Consider the following 21,797-nt stretch of genomic DNA (forward strand, 5'->3'; position numbering starts at 1 on the left):
TTAGGGTTAGAGTTAGGGTTAGGGTCATTAGGGTTCAGGTTGGGGTTCAGGGCTAGGGTTAGGGTTCGGGATTACGGTTAGGGGTCGGGGTTAGGATTAGCATCAGGGTTAGGGTTTAAAATTAGGATTAGGGGTTAAGGTTAGGGTTATGGTTTAGGTTAGGGTTAGGCCTAAGGTTATCGTGGGGTTAGGATTATGGTTCAGGTTTAGTGTTAGGGATAGGGTTATGGTTTCGTTTTAGGGTTAGGGTTAGCGTTAGGGTTAGGGTGTAGGGTTACAGTTAGGGATAGGCTTAGCGTTAGGGTTAGGGTTTAGTTTTAGGGTTAGGGGTAGGGGTAGGGGTAGGGTTATGGTGATATCTTAAGATTACGGTTTGAGGTTGAGTTAGCAGTAGGGTTACAGTTAGAATTAGGGGTTCGGTGTTATGTGAGGGTTAGTTTTATGGTTCCCTTTAGGTTTAACATTAGGGTTCTGCCAAAGTGTTAGTGTTATGGTTTGATGTTAGGGTTAGGGTTACGGTTTGGGTTTAGGGTTAGCGTTAGGATTTTGTTTTAGGGTGAGGTTTCGCCTTAGGGTTAGGGTTAGGGCTAGGGTTAGCTTTATGATTCAGGTTAGGCTTAAGGTTAGGTTAGGGTTAGGGTTAAGTGTTCGGTTTAGGCTTAAGTGTTAGGCTTAGGGTTAGGGTTAAGTGTTAGGTTTAGGGGTAGGGTTAGGGTTAAGGTTAGAGTTAGGGTCAGGATTAGAGTTAAGGGTTAGAGTTAGGATTCAGTGTTAGGGTTAGGGTGAGGTCTTAATGTTACGCTTAGGGTTTACAGGTAGCGTTAGGGTTAGGTTTAGGGTTAGTGTTAGCGTTAAGGTTAGGGTTAGGGTTTAGGATTGGGTTCAGGGTTAGGGTTAGGGTTCGGTATTGGGGTTAGCGTTAGTATAAGGGTGAGGTCTTACTGTTACAGTTAGGGTTTACGGGTAGCATTAGGGTTAGGGTTAGAGTTAGGGTTAGGGTCATTACGTTAAGGTTAGGGTTGGGGTTCAGGGTTAGGGTTTGGGATTAGGGTTAGGGTTCGGGGTTAGGGTTAGCATTAGGGTTAGAGCTTTATGATTCAGGTTAGGCTTAAGGTTAGGTTAGGGTTAGGGTTAAGTGTTCGATTTAGGGTTAAGTGTTAGGGTTAGGGTTAAGTGTTAGGTTTAGGGGTAGGGTTAGGGTTAAGGTTAGAGTTAGGGTTAGGATTAGAGTTAAGGGTTAGAGTTAGGATTCAGTGTTAGGGTTAGGGTGAGGTCTTAATGTTACGCTTAGGGTTTACAGGTAGCGTTAGGGTTAGGTTTAGGGTTAGTGTTAGCGTTAAGGTTAGGGTTAGGGTTTAGGATTGGGTTCAGGGTTAGGGTTAGGGTTCGGTATTGGGGTTAGCGTTAGTATAAGGGTGAGGTCTTACTGTTACAGTTAGGGTTTACGGGTAGCATTAGGGTTAGGGTTAGAGTTAGGGTTAGGGTCACTACGTTAAGGTTAGGGTTGGGGTTCAGGGTTAGGGTTTGGGATAGGGTTAGGGTTCGGGGTTAGGGTTAGCATTAGGGTTAGAGCTTTATGATTCAGGTTAGGCTTAAGGTTAGGTTAGGGTTAGGGTTAAGTGTTCGATTTAGGGTTAAGTGTTAGGGTTAGGGTTAGGGTTAAGTGTTAGGTTTAGGGGTAGGGTTAGGGTTAAGGTTAGAGTTAGGCTTAGGACTGGAGTTAAGGGTTAGAGTTAGGGTTCAGTGTTAGGTTTAGGGTGAGGTCGTAGTGTTATGCGTAGGGTTTATGGGTAGCATTAGGGTTAGGTTTAGGGTTAGTGTTAGGGTTAAGTTTAGGGTTAGGGTTTAGGGTTAGGATTGGGGTTCAGGGTTAGAGTTAGGGTTCGGTATTGCGGTTAGAGTTAGTATTAGGGTGAGGTCGTAGTGTTATGCGTAGGGTTTACGGGTAGCATTAGGGTTAGGTTTAGGGGTTAGGGTTAGGTTGGGGTTCAGGGTTAGGGTTAGGGTTCGGGATTAGGGCTAGAGTTCGGGGTTAGGGTTAGCATTAGGGTTAGGGGTTAACGTTAGGGTTAGGGGTTAAGGTTAGGGTTGTGGTTAGGGGTTAGGTTTAGGGTTAAGGTTAGGGTTAGGTTTAGGGTTAGGGTTAGGCTTAGGGTTAGCATAAGTTTTACGGTTGGGTTTAGGATGGTTCGGGTTTAGGGTTAGGGTAGGGTTAGGGTTAGAGTTAGGGTTAGGTTTACGGTTAGGGTTAGCATTTGGGTTAGGGTTCGGGTTAGGGTTGGGGTTCAGGTTTAGGGTTAGGTTTCGGTGTTAGGGTTAGGGTAAGAGTGAGGTCTTAGTGTTATGCATAGGGTTTACGGGTAGCATTAGGGGTTCGAGTTAGGTTGAGGGTTTGGGGTTAGTGTTAGGATTGGGGTTCTTATTCTTGATCCTCTCTCCCTCTCTTTCTCTCTCTCGTTGTTTTAATTACAAATTATTATTATTATTGTTATTATTATTATTGTTATTATTGTTATTATGATTACTATTTTTATTATCATTATTATTATTATTATTATTATTGGTGTTATTATTGGTATTATTATGGTATTATTGGTATTACTACTATTACTGTTACTAGTATTACTATTATTGCTATTATTATTTTATTTCAAGTATTAAACTCTTCTTATCTCTACCCGTGAGTTTTCTTGCTTTTGCTCTTCTGATTCTCTCCCCCATCCCATTGCTGGGGGGAGGGCGAGTGAGCGGCTGTGTGGTGCTTAGTTGCCGACTGGGGTTAAACCATGACAGGGGTCCACCACAAAGATGGTTGCCATTCTGTCACATCCTCTGAGCTAAAACTGGCTCATCCTGGGACATGGTGCCACCCACGCACGCAACCTGCAGTCCAGAAGTACCCCTGAAAAGACCTCGACGGCCTGCATTAACACACTGGCATGCACTTCAGATGTAAACACTGCCAAGTCATCTCTTATTTGCAACAGATACGGAGGAGCAAATTCTGCAAATCTAGCCTTACTTCTACTGAAACCTTCCTTACAGACAGCTCATCTTCTCTTTTTGTAAACTGTAGTGAAGACCTGTTCTAGCGCAAAGGCTTGAACCCTGCCTACGGTGAAGAAGCCCCAGTTTTCTTTCCTCACTGCTGTCTTGCTTCCCAAAAATCAATCAATACCAAAAGCTCTGTATGAACATTGCATAAAAAAGCCAATTGCAAATGCTTTTACTTGCTACTAGTTTTGGCAGGGAAGGAACTAGCTTCTCCCGCTAGTTTTGCTACAGTTTCATGACCTTTAAAGACGCCACTTCTTACCTTTGCTACGCCAATACAGCCTCACAGCTCAGCAAAATCATACTGCAGGTAGGAAACCTTCACCGTACAAAGACAGGCACGCTACAGGAATACGTCACTCTCAAAGAACAGACTCTTGCAACCACTCCTCCCTTTGCTTAGCAAAGTTTAGGGCGTGTTAGAAAACAACAACAACAAAAAAAGCAGGGTTCTCTCTCACATTTTACGGAGCCCATGATATCAGCTGTTCAACATTAAGTCCAACTCCAGCCTGAACCCCAGAATAAGAAATGCCATCTTAAAATGTCTGGAAAAAGGGACGGCTTTGAAGTGGCAAGACCAGAGAACGTTCACGAAAGCACCGTCATGGAAGTACACATCCCTTATCACAGACCAACTGCACGGTGACCTAAGTGAGTGACGTTGTCTGCTCATTTGCAGCTCAGGCTCTCTTTTTTCATTAGCGCCGAGCACGCAGGTTGGAATTGGAGCCGAGAAGAAAACCATATGCAGTCAGTCTGGTCTCGTTCAAGTTCACATTTACTAGGAATCACAGCAGGTCCCATCTGTCTCTCCAGACCCCACCACCACTTCTGTGCAGCGTCCCGAGGAGCAATAAGCGCAGAACAAGAAACCTTCCTTCAAAATAAGGCCCACAGCCTGCTCTTTCAACAGGACGCACAGAGCACCAGCTGAGAACAACCTCTGCTTTAACTATGCCTAGCTCCGCTGCCTACGTAAGGAGACCAGCTCCTAAATGATCCCTAGCCCTAAAACCACAGATCTTCCCTAGGGCAATGCTAAGGAAATACCAGAGCCCAGGGACACCTGGTCATTGAGCTTAAGTTGACGGGGAGAAGGACAGTGGACTAGAAAGAGAAAAATATGATGAGAGAAAAGATAGAGGAGCTGAGAGAGAAAGAAAGGTATGGGGAAAAGGCTAGAGAGCTGGAGAAATCAAGAGAAATAGGGATGAGGAGCCCTGCAGAGAGATGGAGGAAGAAAAAGTAGGGTCAAGGAGCAGGACAGAGAGGCAGAGATGGGCGTGGGGAAGGAGAGGAAGAAGGAAGGGGGGGCTAGGGAAAGACAGGGACAGGGAGCAGGACGTCCAGATGGAGAAAGAGAAGGAAGGACAGGGAGCAGGACAAAGGGACTGAGAAATAAAGAGAGGGTCAGATCCTGATGGAGACCAAGAAGGGGGGGAAAAGCCAGCAACGGGCTGGAGGACAGAGACAGGGGAAGAGGAAAAGAGGACTGAGAAGCAGAAAAGAGGAAGAGAGAACAAATAAAAGGGAGAGCCAGCTGGACGGGGCAGGGGAGTACAACAAGAAACGATGGGACAGGCAGCGGGACAGAGAAATAAAGACAGAAAAGATGGGGACAGGAAGCAGGGCAGAGGGACAGCGAGAGGAAAAAAGGGGCAGGGAGCAGGACAGAGGTGGAAAAAGAAGCAGCAGGAACAGAGGGGGAGAGAGAAGAAAAAGAAAGGTAGGAAGAAGGATGGGGGGCAGAGAGGGAAAGACAAGGAAAGGGAGTAGGACACAGATTGTCAGGGAAAGACAAGGACAGGGAGCAGGACAGGGCGATACAGAGAGAGAAGAAAGGCACAGGGAGGCAGGACAAAGGGAAAGACAGGCAAAACTAAGGGACGGGGAGCAGGACACAGAAGGAGGTAAAAGAGCCTGGGCTGGGCAGCAGGACAGAGAGATGGAAGGAAAAAACAGCACTGGGCTGCAGGACAGAGATGGAGTGAGAAATAGCCGCGGCAGGGAGCAGGACAAAGTGAGAGCGGGGGGGGAACCTGAAAAGGGAGTAGGACAGAAAAATAGGGTGGGGGAGAGACAGGGAGCGGGACAAACAGAGAGAGACGTAGAGGGCCAGGGAGCAGGGCAGAGAGATGGAGCAAGAAGGGGATCAGAGATGGGCGGCAGAACAAAGGGAAGGAGAGACAAGAACGGGGAACAGGGAGCAAGACAAAGGGACAGGAGAGGAAAAAAACAGTGACGGGTGCAGGACCGAGATGGAGGAATTTAAAAGAAGAGGCCAGAATGACAGCGAGAGAAAAAAGGAAGAGGGGGCAGGACACCACTGGAGGACAAAACCAGCTGTGATGGGCAGTGGGACAGAGAGACGAAGAAAGGAAAACTAGAGAGCGAGAGAGAGAGGAAAGAAGGCACAGCCAGCTGGACAGGGGGGGTTAGTGAGAAAGGGTGGGGCAGGGAATGAGGGAAGGGTGAGGCCGCACCTCGAATCCTGTGTTCAGTTTTGGGCCCCTCACTACAAGAAGGACATGGAGGTGCTGGAGCGTGTCCAGAGGAGGGCAACGAAGCTGGTGAAGGGCCTGGAGCACAAGCCTTATGAGGAGCGGCTGAGGGAAGTGGGGTTGTTTAGCCTGGAGAAGAGGAGGCTGAGGGGAGACCTCATCGCGCTCTACAGCTACCTGAAAGGAGGTTGTAGCGAGGTGGGTGTTGGTCTCTTCTGCCAAGTAACTAGCGATAGGACAAGAGGAAATGGCCTCAAGTTGCGCCAAGGGAGGTTCAGATTGGACATTAGGAGAAATTTCTTTACTGAAAGAGTGGTCAGGCCTTGGAACAGGCTGCCCAGGGAAGTGGTGGAGTCACCATCCCTGGAGGTATTTAAAAGACGTGTAGATGAGGCCCTTAGGGACATGGTTTAGTGGGCATGGTGTGTTGGGTTGACGGTTGGACACGATGATCTTAGAGGTCTTTTCCAACCTGTATGATTCTATGATTCTATGATTCTATGATTCTATGAATGGAACAGAGAGAAAGAGAGAAAAGAGAAAAAGGACCGAAGGACAGCAAGAGAAAAAAAAGGACAGGGATCTGGACAAAGATGGAGAAAGAAGCAGCAGGAAAAGAGGAAGAGAGGCAGAAAGAGGGAGACGGAGGCAGGAAGAGAGAGAGAGCTAAGGGCTAGGGGCAGGACAGAGATCGCAAGAAAACCTGCGGTGGGCAGAAGAAAGGAGAGGGAGTAAAAAGGAATAGGGGCAGGGAGAAGGACAGAGTGACAGACAAGAATAACAACGAAGAGAAAGAGAGAAACAGGGACAGTGAGCAGCACAGAGGGATGGGGAAAGAAAGAGAGGCCTCAGGAGCCCTGCAGAGAGATGGAGGAAGCGGGGAGAGGAAGGGTGAGGGAGCAGCAGAGAGAGACAGAAGAGAGATGAACAGGAAGAAGGACAGGGACAGTGGGATACAGAATGGAAAACCGCAGTGACAGTGAGCAGGGCAGGGGGCTGGAGGCAGAGAGAGAGGGAAGCAGAAGGAGGGAGAAGGGAAGACAAGGACAGGGAGCGGGACATACAGGCAGAGAGAGACAACTCACGACAGGGAACAGGCCAGAGAGACTGTGAAAAACAGAGCGGGATGCAGACCAGGACAAAGAGACAGAGAAGAAACAACAGCAATGTGCTGCAGGGCAGAGACAGAGGAAGGCAAAAAGAGGGACAGGGAGCAGGAGGGAGGGGCAGCAAGAAAAAGACAGGGGCGGGTAGAGCGACAGGGAAAGAGGGACTTGGATAAGAGAGGACAGGGAGCAGAACACAGCAATAGAAGAAGAGAGGTATGGGGAAGTGAAAAAAATGACACAGAGGGAAATGGGAGGGGGGGGCTGGGAGGGACTGCGATGCAGAAGAGGGGTGACACGGCCCCGAGGGGCTGGGACTCACTGCAGCTCCCGCTCTCTGCACTGCCAGGCAAATGTTACAGTTCAAGCACTTCTTTCTCTGTCCGTCTGTGCTCTCCTCCCTTCCTCTTCGGTAGCTCCACCTGCGTGCCTGTCCTCACCTCAGCTGGGCCGCAGCTGGAGCAGAGCCCGCACCTCCCAAGACCAACATGGCCGCCCAGCAGCCCCGTGCCCCAGGCCTACAGCTCCCGGCATGCCCCGGGAACCAACATGGCTGCCCGGCAGCCCGTGCCCCGGGCCTACAGCTCCCAGCATGCCATGGGGCGCGGCTTCCTGCTGCCTGGCCTGAGAGGCGGCTCAGGGCCACGCCAGGGCTGGGGCGCTGCTTCCTGGATGCCGTGGCAGCGATGGGCACAGGGACAGGCTGCCAGCTCCCGGGGCCAGGTACGTGTGCGGGCTGTCAGGGTCACCCCTGCCTGGTTTTTCCCAGCGAAGCCCCAGGAGGTGCCGAGGCTGCAGCCCTGGGGCCGAGGCTCCAGGAGCCGGGCATTTCTGCGGGCGCTGCTCCCTGCCAGGCCCCACCGCCAGCTGCCGGCTGCCTGGGGCTTCTCCCCGTTGTCTCCAGCTCTGCTTTCTGCCAGCGCCGGGGGCTCCGCAGGACATCTTGCCCTCTCCCCGCCACCGTGCTGACCCACGTCTGCAGCTGGTCTGTGGTGTCCACGTCAGACAGCTCATTTGGGGGTGGCAGGTCTCTCCTGAAGCACCCTGGGAACGGGGACAGAGCAAACCCCATCCCTCCCTTCCGATCTTTGTCCCCAGGGAGACCCAGTGGAGACGGACCGTGCGCTGGAGAGCGTCCCGCAGGGAGGTGACAGCCGTTGGCAGAGAGGTGCTGAGAGCCACCTGACAGCAAAGGCGTCCGGTGGCCGCAGAGCAGCCCAGGTGAGCTGTGAGTTCCCCCGTGAGAGACCCTGCGCCCAGGGAGCACCTCCCCAGAGAGCAAAGGCCGTATCCAGCCAGCTGGTGCTGGGTACGGCTACCCCAAGGGGTCTTCGCAGGGGGGACGGGGTCACCTGCCTGGTGGCTCTGACACAGACATGATGAGCTGAAGCCCTGTGGCCATGGCTGGCCGGTTCAAAGTCTCCGAGTGCCTCCGCCTTTCTCCCCAGGAGTGTCCAGCCTGGGCACTTTTTCAGGGCGTGACGGATGATGTGAAGATGGATGCTGGTGCTGTCCTGGTGGATCTTCCACTTGGGCACGGTGGGCACCCCCACTTCAGAGTTGTGGTGTCTGAGATCTGGGGCCACCTGAAGAGAGAGACCTCCAGGGAGTTTGTGTTCAATGTTTTGATATCTTGGGGCTACAATGTGCTAGGGCTATGGGGCGCTAGGGTTCCAGCGTGCTAGGGTTATGGGGTTTGAGGGTTATGGGAGTTGACGCGACTTAGGATTAAAGCATGTTATTGTTATGGTCAGGATCTGGGTTTGCAAGCGCTGGGTTCCTGGGGTTGGGTTGGTTTTGCCTTATGTTGTGTTCTGGGTGGTCTTTTTTTTGGAAAGTCCTTTTGTAGCTTGCTTGCATTTTTAGGGTTTGGATAGGGGTCTTTGGTTTTTGTGTGACGTGTCTTCTGCTTGTTTTTTTGCTGTCCTTGTGGTTTGTGTTGCATTTTCTGTCTTGTAACCACCGTTTGTGGTCTAATCTGTGTGACCGGGCCGGGCAGTGTCACTTCTCTTGTGGTCCAGCTCATTTCCACTGAGTCACTAGGGAGGTGGTTAGGTATGGAGGGCTTGCAGTTTGTGGAGAATGACTGCCAGACGACCGACAGCCACTTCTGGGGTGTGGGAGGAGTTCGGGTCCATAGGTAATGACTGCCGGAGGACTAAGTGTACTTCTGAATTTGTGTGGACTCCCAAAGAAATGGTGGGATGCCACCAGCGGCACAGAAGGACAAGGGCTTCCCCAAGGGTACATGGCTTGTTGGTTATTGCTTCTGAGTAAGCAACTGAGTAATTTTGAGTAAGTCTTGTGAGGGGTAGTGGACTCAAGGGGAGACCTTGTGTTCCTCATCAGTGCCTCAGGGGTTTCCTGTCATTTTTTGTTTGTTTGCTTTTTGTTTGCTGTGCTGAATTTAAAAGGCTTATTGTAGCTCTTTGGATTTCTGTCCTTAAAGGAAGTCTCTAGGATTTCTACCCAGGAGCGAGATGTCCAGAAGGGACTGTCCTTGTACACTGATGTCAGCCTTCCGTCTAGAGCACTGTCTGGTGGTGGTGTATTTTAATGGTAATGTAACTCAAATGCATCTTAAATATACAAGCTTTGCCGTTGTTCCTGCTATGCCTGGGGGACGATTCTCAGCAGCTCATAAACAGTGTGTTCTGCTGTGCTTTACCTGTTAGAAATAATCTGTCACCAGAAATGTCTTCCTTAGTGCCTGCACAGAGCAAGAACCTCCAGTAGCAAGGGCATGCTGACCCTTGGGCAGCTTCAAAGCGACGGATAAATGTAAATAGGTTAAAAATCCAGTCCTATGGTAGCAGTGTGCGCGTCAAAGTTCACCTGACTCTCCACGCTGACGCAGCCTGTCACAATTTTTTGCGGGTAAGGGTGGATGAAGTCAGTATAAGCAGGTGTTGTAACTGGCCAGGCAGTTCATCTAAAGAAACGAAACGTTACCTTTGCTTGGAGTGCCATGCCTTTAGATATGGGGGTGTATTGCCTTTCCTTCCCTGGTGTGAGCACAGAGAACTGAGAGGTGTTTCCATCGGGGGGAGGGAAAGCCATCCAACAGTCATCACAAGCCTCAGAGCATGTGGTCCTTGATGGAGGCGTAAGTGCTTGGGACAGTTTTACTTCTAAGCCCTAAGCCCTAAGCCTAACCCTAAAACGAAACCCTAAGCCTATCCCTAACCCTAAACCCGAACCATAATCCTAACCCCGACCCTAACCCTAGCCCTAACGATACCCTAAGCCTAACCCTAACCCTAGCCCCTAACCCTAACATTAAGATAAGGCCAGGAAGCAGGACACGGCGATAGAAAAACGAGAAGGAGAGGGAGCAGGAGAAAGCGATGGAGAGAAAGGGAAAAATAGCAGCAGGCTATAGGACAGACAGGGAGGAATTAGAAACTACAGACAGGGAGAGAGACAGAGAAAGAGAAAGCAAAAAATAGTGATGGGCTAAAGGCAGAGAGGGAGGAGTTAAAAAATGGGGGCAGGGGACTGGTCTGTGGCCATAAACATAAGTGGTCATTGGCTGCTTTGACTGAACTTTCCATGAATGCCACCAGATACACTCAAGCACCCTGAGATGTCCCCTCCCTTTGCCGGCCCTGCACCGCGGGCAGCCGAGCGCCACACGGCCAAGCCCGCTGCATCTGCCCCAGGCTGTCTTGCCCTGGCTGGCTGCTGACAGGAGGGGACACCAGGTGGTGATCGCCTGGGGGGTGACAGGAGGGACACCAGGTGGTGACAGCCTGGGGGGTGACAGGAGGGACACCAGGTGGTGACAGCCTGGGGGGTGACAGGACACCAGGCGCTGATGGGCCCGGGGGGTGACAGGAGGGACACCGGGCAGTGACAGGCCTGGGGGGTGACAGGAGGGACATCAGGTGGTGACGGCCTAGGGGGGTGACAGGAGGGACACTGGGCAGGGACAGGCCTGGGGGGTGACAGGAGGGACACCGGGCAGTGACAGGCCTGGGGGGTGACAGGAGGGACATCAGGTGGTGACAGCCTAGGGGGGTGACAGGAGGGACACTGGGCAGGGACAGGCCTGGGGGGTGACAGGAGGGACACCAGGCAGTGACAGGCCTGGGGGGTGGCAGGACACCGGGTGGTGACAGGCCAGGGGACAGCAGGGAGACCAGCGGCCCGGGGTGGTGACAGGCCCGGGGCTGATGGGCCCCCGCTCCCCTCGGGGGCGCTTGGTGTTAGGATGAAGAGCGCGGGGCCGCCACGCCCACGTGACGCCGGCCTTTTGTCATAATGCGCTGGGTCACGTGAGGCGCGGGGGGGGGGGGTGCAGTGTGCCGTTGCGTGTGCACAGTGACACGCTCGCAGCGGCCCGTGCGGTTGTCGGCCAGGAAGGCCATGGCGGAGCGCCGCAGCCTCTGAGCGCCGCCGGCCCGCTCGAGCTCAGCCCGCGCTGCTTGCCCTGGCCTCCTCGGTGGAGGAGGAACCGCCGCGGGCCCTCACCTGGCACAGCGGCCGCGACGCTGTCTCCCGCGGTAGACGCCATCACGGAGCAGGCACCTCCTGGCCCCAACCATGTCGTGCGTCCACTACAAGTTCGCCTCCAAGCTGAACCATGACATGGTCACCTTCAACGGCCTCCACATCTCCCTGTGTGACCTCAAGCACCAGATGATGGGCCGCGAGGAGCTGAAGGCGGCCAGCTGCGACCTGCAGATCACCAACGCCCAGATCAAAGAAGGTGCAGACCACCCTGCGTCGGCCGTGGCCTGTGGGAGCCGCGCTCTGCTCTTTGTGGGTCATCCCCACGTAGCGTGAGTCAGGCTGGGGCCCATCCCGCCAGCGTGCGGCGGGACCGGGAGGGCAAGCGGCGCTGGGCATTAAGTGGGGTGGGAAGCCATAATGCTATTCGGCCACCATCGGTAGCTGTGACTTGTGTTGGGGGCCTCACAGAGCTGTTCTTCTGTAGTTGCTGTTCTGACAACTACCTTCAGATCTGTGTTGTAGACATGGAGCTAGGCGTAGAAGAGTACGTGGTTGATGTGTGACACACGGTGCTTACAAAAGCTTTGGTTTCCTGGAATTCTTCTAGGTAAAATGAGAAGGAAATGTGGGAGCATATCTTGTAATAACCAACTTGCCAGATTTCTTTGAAATGTGGTGGAGAAAGCTGAAAGTGATAGAAATAATAAAAGAGATGGCTAATTTGAAGAAAAGAAACCACGTGGATTTGGTGAATTTTGTGACTTAATTTTGACTTCAACTTGTTTTACTCCACTGCATTGGAAAATGGGTTTTGCGGCTGTTGCAGAAACTGCCCACTAGCAACATTTTGGATCAGGAGCGTATCTGTGAGTTAAAATCTGTGCAGACCCTTGAAAGCCGTCTTGCGCATGAGTGTTCTCCGTATCTAAACTATACTTTGGAATTTCTTGTTAATATAACTTCTTTTCCACACCAAAGACATGGTCATTCAGATGCTATCGAGCATCATTTCATCATTCGTTTCTAACGGTGTTTTTTTTTCCTGTACTACATGTTAACCGTATCAGGACAGTACTGAAGTTTTATGGCAGAACATTTATGGTGGATATACATAAGAAATGTTCTTAGAGACATCATAAATTCTTTTAAATCTAACAAATGGTGCTTGATTCTTAGAGATGATAATGGTTTCGTATTACTTAGTAGGATATTTCAGTTTGGTAATCTGCCATCTCGATAAGTTTGAATGTGATTAAAGACGTTGGGATGTGACTTTTCAGAAATAAAAAGACTTGTAAAGTGTTTTCATTCCTTAAACATTACATTTCTTCCCCCCCCCCCCGCCCCTTGGTTCTGTGACACTCTTACAACAGGCTTTTCTTTAAAATGTGTACTAGTATTTTTTTTCCTCTTCCTGTTTCATGTGTTAAAACTTAAACAGAGTAGTATGTACACTGCGGTAACTGTAACTTCAGCCCTAGCCTTTCAAGTGGTTGGACCTAAAGCTTGCTGTTTATCTACAGATACTTAAACTATTTTCAGGAGAGTGTCTGTGAAGAGCCTTAACAGCACAAGGTTAGGGGTCTTAGGGATGCCACCTGACAGGGCTTGACGAGGTATACAGTATCTTTGGTTTTCAGACCATTGTTCTGATTCGCTCTGCAAAGGTAAGGGCTTTGAATATTTAAAACTGTAGGCAGATTACAGGGGATGCCTGCTGATAGTGCTTTAAAATATTCAGTCCTATCCAGCTTGTGTAAGTACAATAGAAAAAGCATTCTCATGGAGAGATCTTTGCATTTTAAGCTTACTCAGTCCAAGTGTCTCAGGTAGTTGGTTTTTTTGTTTGGGCCTGATGTAAAAGGTCAGAAGGCTTTCCTCCTCTTCAGAAGACTAACAGGGTGTAAGCCAAGGCAAAGCATGGAGAGCTTCAGGCACACGCTGTTCCTGAAAGGCTTTTCAAGGCTGTCTTCCTAAGTAATTTCGTTTGGGCCTCTCTGCTCTGCAAAAAGGGAATCGATCGAACGAATTCACGTCCCTTTGGTTAATTCAAACTAGATGATTAGCTTAAGAGGGGAGATACCACTTGAGTTTGAGCCAATTCTGCCCTACTTGTGAAAGCAAGCTCAAAAAAACCCCAAAATGTCTGTGATCCAAATTCTAGCACTGCCAGTTCTGTTTCCATTTAAACGTAAAGCCCTGAGCAGCTGAGAAGTGTGGTTGTTGATGGATTAAGCTCCAAGAAACAGGCAGAGGCGGCAGGCTCTCTTCTGTGTTCTGTCAGGCTTGAGCACTGGCAGCACAGGTGACTGGTTTTTAGTTAACAGCTATGAAAGCAATGGCGCAGAGTTCTCGTGCTTTAGCTAAGTGCCTGTTTGGTGGCAGGGCAAGCTAGTCAGACTTTAGAATCTGGTTTAGGCAGGGGAGACTTTGCTGCGGTTTGTTTTTCTCCAAAGATCTATGGGTTTTGTAGCCTAACGGAAGCAAAAGCAACTTTAAGCTAGGTCAGGAAAGAACCTCGTGCATTAGCAGACTCTCCTTTAGTGACCTTTGAGTCCATTTTGCTGTTGGCATTCAAACTGTTTTAAAAAAAGGAAAAAGATTTTGCTGCTTGTGTTTGATTCTCAAACCCCAAGATTTCTTGAAATATACTGTTAGTGTGTTGAGACGATAAAAGCGTGATGTTACATATAAAATTTTGCTTTTGTATCTGTAAAGGGATTCTGCAAAGTGCTACGTAATTACATATGAACATGCATTCTTACAAATTGACTGATGTTTTTCTCTGTATTTGTGTTGTTTTCAGAATACACAGATGAGAATGCCCTGATTCCTAAGAACTCATCGGTAATTGTTAGAAGAATCCCTGTTGGAGGAGTTAAAGCTACCGGCAAAACCGATGTTATGTAAGTATCCATAAAGCATTGTATTCTTTGTTAGGGGTTTCAGTGTGTTAACTTTTTTTATGGATATTAGTTTACAGAGGCATTCTTTCTTGTTAAAGCTGCTGTTAATTTTTGTTGGCATGGGGTAGATTTTAATGTATCTGTCCGAAAGTGGACTTACATTTTTAGGCCTGCTGGGACATGGGGTTCGAACTCCAACCATGGTAACTTTTAAGATTATTCTATTGGGTTTGTTCTTGGGGTTGGTTGTTCTGAGACCCAAGTTGTAGATCCTGTTTCCTCGACGTGCAGAGATTCCTTATTATATGTGTTTGCTTTTATGGCTTTTATAGTAAAGACAGATACGCATTGTAGTGTAAACGCATACTTTGTTCCCATCTCAGAAGAGTCTGATTCTCAGTGTTTGACTGTTTATGGCATTTGGGGGGGATATGGCAGGTATTCTTACGCCCCGAATCTGGGTTTTTTGCATACTAGCTATAGAGGAAAGACCAACGTTTACCAGTTGGCGAACGATGCAAACAAGAAGTTCCATTCGTAAGCGATTCCTATGTGTTTCCTCAAGACAATGTCCGTTTCAGGCAAGAGAAAAAGAACAATATCCTAAAGTGTATTGCCTTTTGTGCAAGTACGATGAAGGAATAGTTAATCCTTTCCAACTTGAAACTCAGTAAGCAGTTTAGCACATTACCAAATGTTACTAGTTATCTTGCTACGTCTGTTTTTACCCTAAGCTGGTATCTGTGCTCCGGGTTTTGGTTGTGTATTTCTAAGATTTACGGAGGACAGAGAATCAGGTGTATTGATTAAAATTACAGCTATTCCAACGCAATGCTGACTAGAGGATTACTGCTGTCATTTATGTATTCATACCGTCCAGTTCTATATCAGCTACATTAGCATTGTTTGAACGGTCATGTTTTCCAGCCGCCTTAAAGATAGGTCTCTCCACCACAATTAGTAGGTATTATTAGCTTGTGGTTTTGCCATGTCTTTCTAATGTTGGTTCTCAATAAATCAAGTAGACGGATGAGTTACACTGTGTCTCGAACAAAGAGTACAGCAGCCTCCCGGTACCCGCGAGGCATCTGCAAGCAAAAAACCCTGAATTTATGTGGCTCTGCATCTCAACTTTGGGCGTATTCCTGCAGTAGTTGTTGCAGTGTTTTCAGGCACTCTCTAGTAATTCTGGACACCGCAGCACTGTGCTCATAAACGTGGCCTTGTTTTGGGGGTTAATTTAAACATGTCTGCTTAGTGCTGTCTTGTCAGTGCATCCTCTGTTTCGGGCACCCTCTCCTGGTATTGTAATGCTGCCCTAAAATGAGAGGATAGATGCTGCTAGCATCAAAGGTCAAATACATACCTGTATGTATAAGGGGATAAGGAAGGAACGGCACTGCTGTTCTAGCGTTGAAAATTAACCAGGCAGATTAGCTTTCTAGTCTTTCAGCTGTGAACATTGCAGAAACAACTGGTAGAGTGGTGAATGTTTGGGAATGATGAATGTATGCTGTAATGGTGGAGAGGCCTTCAAAAATGCGTTACTCTCCTTTTAGTACGCTCTTGAAGGTAAATGTATGAAGAATCCATGCTGTGGTAATCTAAAGGATGTCCTTGTCCTTCCTCAACTTCAGGAGGTACGTGGCTGTCCTTGCGAGCCTGGTGGTGTTCTAGCAGTGGCAGGGAGCATGCGCCTTTCTATTTGTACACCAATTGCACAGCAGCCTTTGAATTGCCTCTGCTCATGGGACACTTTGGATGATGTGTGAATTGTTTGTTAACGATATCAATGGTTGCATGGCTGATTCATGACGAGTAGCGTGCAGATACAGATCAATGAGTATGTGGAATCTCAGCAAGTTTTCAAATTTAATAAATATTTCCTAAAATATCGTAGCATTTTCAAGATTATCTTGAAGCAAATTCTGGCAACCAAGACCTTTTTTTTCTGTCACAGGTCTCCTAAATCGCACAAAGGCCTAGGACCTGCTTTCAGGTGACATTTCTACTACTGTTTTTAGTCCATACAGCATATGTAACACATTTAGTGTTTTGGCACTTTCATGGCTAAGATATCTGAACACAGTGCTTGGGCTTCCACAGAGAAACACTGTTCTAAAGATGATGCTGCTGACATTGTTGTTATTTGTCAGATGACTGATTTTTTTCACTTAAGTAAACGTGCACTTGGAAGTGTCTAGACTATCGCTGTTCTTTCTTAGAAACTAAAGGACTCTATCTGGTACCTATTTGTAATACTAGCGATACACAGATTGGCTAAAGTTACCTTCGTATTTTGATGGTTGATTATTTATGAACACAAAACTGTAGTACAGACTTCCTGGTTTTGATACTTACGTAGCAGAGACAAACTATCTGAGGACTTCCCCTTGCACTGTTGTGTTCTATATCTGTAAGCCTTAGAGTAATTTGTGACAAAGTAGAAATGGGATTCTGGGGGGTTTTTTTAGTTGCACTGAATGTACCAAGAGAGAACGGTTTATGTATATGAATAAATTTCCACATTCACTAGACTATCAGAACATAAAGTTTTGACGTTCAGGTTTTATAATCTGTTTTCAGTGCTTTCTGTTTTTGGTACAAGTGCTGTATTTGAAGTTCTGATCACCTTTATTTCTTCTTCTAGAAGTCAAACTGAGCCAGTAAGTGGAACATCAAAAGCAGTATGTAAAAACACAATCTCACACTTTTTGCTGCACGCTGCACTTAAGGTAGCCTTGGATTAATTTTCCAAACATTAACTGAATAGATTTTCCAGTAAAACATAGCATATGTTGTAAATACAATGTATTTGATTCAGCATAGTAGAAACGGAGTAATGCCATCATTTGCACAGTTCTATCTCATGTGAATATTGGTGTTTGTGCCTAGTAATGCATCGTATTTCATACTGGATATGCTAGACTATTTCCTGAATGACTTTGTGTTGTACAGATAATGTACAATCGTTTTTAGATCACGTAGGTTCAAGGTTTGCACAACTGAACATGGTTTTTGAAAACGTTATCAAAAACCACTGAGAAACCATTATTGTTAAACTTGGTACTGTTTCTTACTTTTGACTTGGGGGTTCAAACAAATACCAAAACCAACACGTCCCACACGTTTTGAGGACAGTTCTGTGCAGCTAAATGCTTCCTTTTCATGTCCTTAAAGACTTGGGTATTTGTTCCTGAAACTGTATAATTGAAGTGATATTGTTTGGGCCCCTCTGAGTGCGTAACTGTCTTTAATAGATTGCTGTGAATTTAAATATCGTTGCTACACAAAGTGGTATTCTAAAGTTCTACATTTGACCTTTCCGCTTTATCAGACGAAGCAGTTTAGTTTAATAGTTTGTCTGCAAATGAAAATACGTAAAACCCAGTGTACAAATTTTGGCACAAGGTTAGAGCCGGGTGCATTTGTAAAGGGTAAAATCCCTGTCATTTTTCTTAACCTCCGCCTGCAGTACATTTTTGGATCTGGGTGACTTCAGGGCTGGATGCTGCTTTAATTTCCCAAAGGCTAAGCTTTTCTTTAGGATACTGCCACTTTGAATTTACATTTGGAAAAGGGGCAGCGTTTTTCTTCAGGTTTGAAGACACTGTCGTTCTGCTGCTAAAACAGAAATAAGTAACACAAGGAAATACTTGGCTGATTAGTTTACAAACCACACTGAAAAGAAGTTTCCTGTAGTGATGCTTCCTTCTCAAATAAATATTTTTTTAAAATCCTTTTTAGCTGAAAATTGATAGCTTCCTTACCCCTTCGACTTTTAAGCAGCTGTGAGCATTTGACAAGGGTCCCTCTCTGAGATATTCTGGAGCAATAAGTTGATCTCCAGCGGGTTTGGTTAGTTTAGCTTCTTCTCCTTAACCACATAGGCACTCTTAAGCTGTCACAGGTTTGGACTTTGTTTCGAACAAATACCAACTACACTAGGTTGGAAATGGCTCTTTCAGTGACACTCGGAGGATATAGTGCAGACTGTCAGACTACAGTAGAGGTTAACTATTGCTCTGTTTTTGATTGTAGAACTTGAATATGAGTTTAATTTTTTGTGAACAGATTGATGACTCTTCTGCATCTATTTCTCTGGCCCAGCTTACTAAGGTACATATATATTCTTAAAAAAAAAGTGTTTGCTTTGTATTTTTAAATCTTATACTGTGATCTATAGCTGGATAACTGTTGTCATGTGAACAAACCTTTAATTTAATTTTTAATAATTTAAAGTATTTCTTTTAACTTTAAAATGTGTGTATATTTTGATACTATCCTGGTAAAGAGTAGTTGCCAGCTTGGGAAGATAGAAGGGGGAGGACCTTATCAGCCGCAACGTAATGTTGCAGTATTACTCATCTTCAAGACACAAAGAAGAAGCACTTCAGAAGCTGTTTACCGTTTTTCATACTTCTCGTTCATTTTGCATTGGAAACTAACACAATTTTCACAGAAGAATTTAATTGGCTGTAAGTGACGGACATTTCAGGGGGGGTTTGCAAGAGCCAAAATAGAAGCGTTTCTGGAACACGGACAACTGCATGGCTATTTTTGAATTTCTAGGCACTACAGTTATAGATCCATGCTTTGAATGCTGCACAATTTCATACACTGTAGTATATATACAGTGGACAACACAATCTAATTTGTTTGATCGCAGACTGTGTAAATTGTGTAAATGCACCTAATTGTTTACAGGAAAATACTGATGCGTATGTGTGGCGTATTAGCAAACGTGACCTTCTGAAACTGTTGTAATGCCATGTTTTGCTATGGAACTGCTTGCATTTTTTGCTCAACAACATGTAACTTTGTCTGGGAAAGCACTAGGGATTGCACTTTGTGAAAAGGCGTAGTGCTAGCCAATGAAATTACTAGTCTTTAAAGTTACAAAGATTAGAGAAGGCAGGGCCTAATGCAGAGGAGCTAGTTCTTTCTTCTGAAAATAAAGGCTGGAGTTCCTTTCCCAGAAAGAAAAATCTCTTCCCACTGGTAACTTCTTCCCTCTCTCACTGCAGAAATTAAATTGTGGACATTTGGTAAGAAAAAAAAAATAGTTTGGAAGGTAGCCACCAGGAGAAATTGGTCTCTGTTAGCGCTGTCCCTAAACATGTCCTTGGTTCTGTAAACTCAGGTGAAGTTTTACTCTAAAATGTGAAAAACTGTCCAAGTGGTGTACACATTTAAGCTTTTGAGAAAATGTAAGTATTTCAGAAAAATAGAGGAACATAAGATAAAGCAGCTCCAAACGGTTCCTTACTCTAACCTCCTCAGTGCAGACTGGCTTAGCATGGAGGCAATGTGTTGTAAAAAGTTTTCTGTTTTATTATGCATTAAATGCCATATTGAATTTTGGTCTATTCCTAGTAATGTCTTGTGGGTTTTGGATGTGTTTTGTAAACGGCTTGGGTTCAAACAAATTAGTCAAGTATCTGTAAAGTCTTCTGTAAATGTTAATGGAAATGATTTCATAGATGTCGATCTGGATTATGTTACAGTTGAGAAAAAGCTGTGTATATGAAACAGCCCTTTAACAAAATGCTGAAACAAGCTGGTTGCTTTTGTGAATGAATGCATCTAAAACCAAAACCATGAGTGGTTGATCTGAATGATAGGTGCTTGAGGGTCCAAATCATTTACAGTCACTCCCTTAGACCCTGCTTGTATCTGTACTAGCGTGTAATAAAAACATTTGAACAAATACTACTTTAAAAAAATCAGCTGCCTTCAATAATTTGAAGATCCAGTTCTGCATAACGTTTATATTACAATTTGTATGTTAAAAGGACACGGTCAACTGGAAAAAACTGCAGGTTTTGCTTATTGTAGTTAAATTGCTTCCTATGAAGAAGTTCGTGGGGGGGAACATGAAGAGCCTAAGTTTTGAGTGGCCAGGAATGCTCTTTTCAAGTAGGTTAACAGGCACATAAACAGCCTGTAATGATGTAAGGACTCCCCAGAACATCTTTTGGACAACTCTGTTTCATATAAGCAGCTGTTTTCATGCAACCTCAGCTGGCGTTGTGCTGCTCTTTACAGGGTTGGGTGAGTGGTGTTCTCTTTGGCAGTGTGGGCTTAAATGTGTTTCTAATGTATGTGTCAAATAATTACCTGTTAAACAGACTGCCAATCTGGCTGAAGCCAGTGCTTCCGAAGAAGATAAAATAAAGGCTATGATGCTACAGTCTTGCCAGGAATATGATCCAATCAAGTAAGTGTTGATAATGTCAAATCTGTTCTTTGAAGATTATGGAAAAATTGTAGAGAAGTTTGTTTTAACGAGAGAGACACGTGCATACCTTTTTCTTCTTTGCCCCAAACCCTTTTAGTTACATGCAGAAACCCTGGGGTCCACCTCCACCATCATATGCTTGCTTTCGTTGCGGAAAACCTGGCGACTATATAAAGAACTGCCCAACAAATGGGGTAAGACTGTGGGGGACTTCTGGTGTTCCTTAGCTTTTCATTTTTTTACCTTGGCAGTTACGTAACAAATCCATGAATACTCATATTAAGAATTGTTTCTCTTGGGGTGAAAGACAGAGGTTCATATGGCAATGTTGCCAAGCCCTTCAAAATCCAAGGGAAACCTGGCATTATAAATGTAAACTTTTCTTTTTTCTAGGTCATAGACATTAAGTATGTCCACAGATCTTGCTCTGTGAACTTTCATGCATATTTTTATATATTTCAATATTAGTGGAAATGTTTCTGGTTTTAACTCTGTTTAATGACAGTTCACAGTTTTTAGTATTTCATGTAAAACCAAGATGTTTCTGTTGACCCCATCTATTGAATATTTGTGCTCTGAATTGCGCTTTGGAGGAGGAGCGGGTTTGTATCTCTTTTCTGAGTGGATGGTGAGCTAAGGGATATTTCACCCTTAAAGAATCTGAACTTAAGCCAAAGAATGGAATGAGTTCAAAACACTGCTCAGGCCTTTGGAACATCCTGGCTATATTCATTTAGGAAAATAAGTATTTTAGTCGAGCAACCCTTATGCTAGGTAAAAGGAGAGGATTAAAGGCTTTTGCTGCTTAAAATAATCATTGAAATGTCATTTTAAGTGTGGGTCTTAAAAGGAGATATGTCTGCATTTCTTTTCTTAACAGGACAAAAATGTTGAGCCTGTTCCCAGAATTAAAGAGCACAGGAATTCCAAGGAGTTTCATGATGGAGGTGAAAGACCCCAATACAAAGGGTGCTATGCTGACCAACACTGGAAAATACGCAATACCAACTATTAATGCGTAAGTATGGAATTAATTGGACTGGCCAAAAAGTGAGCGAGAGAAACCATGCGTGCATGTCTGAGTGGCTATGCAACCAAGTTGGCCAGCATCTGTAATTACGGGGCAGGAAGCACTGTCATTGTGCTTAACCATAGAATCTGTGATACTTTTGAATATTAAAATAGGGTGGTCCTACTGTTCATGCCCCTGGAAGTTGGTTAAACGTGTGGTATGCTAAGAATCTGTATTTCTGCAAAACATTTCAGTAGTGTTTGCAGTGGAGTCGTTCTCTCTGAAAGCTCGTTTTGCTTTTGGTTTATGTTTCAAAGGCTTCTTGCAAAATTTAACAAGTAGCTGTTGGACTGAGATTTCCGCCCCCTCTGACTTTTATCAAATCCCATGTGTGAAACAGACTGAAGTTTTCCTGTTGCTATAAACTAAGAAAATACTGCTGTGTGCTGACACGAGTGGCTGTTTTAAAACGCACTTGGTAGCACTTCTGTGTTTCTGTCATGGATCTCGTTTTGTAGG

This window comes from Calonectris borealis, chromosome 25, assembly GCF_964195595.1.
Source record: "Calonectris borealis chromosome 25, bCalBor7.hap1.2, whole genome shotgun sequence".
Taxonomy (NCBI): Eukaryota; Metazoa; Chordata; class Aves; order Procellariiformes; family Procellariidae; genus Calonectris; species Calonectris borealis.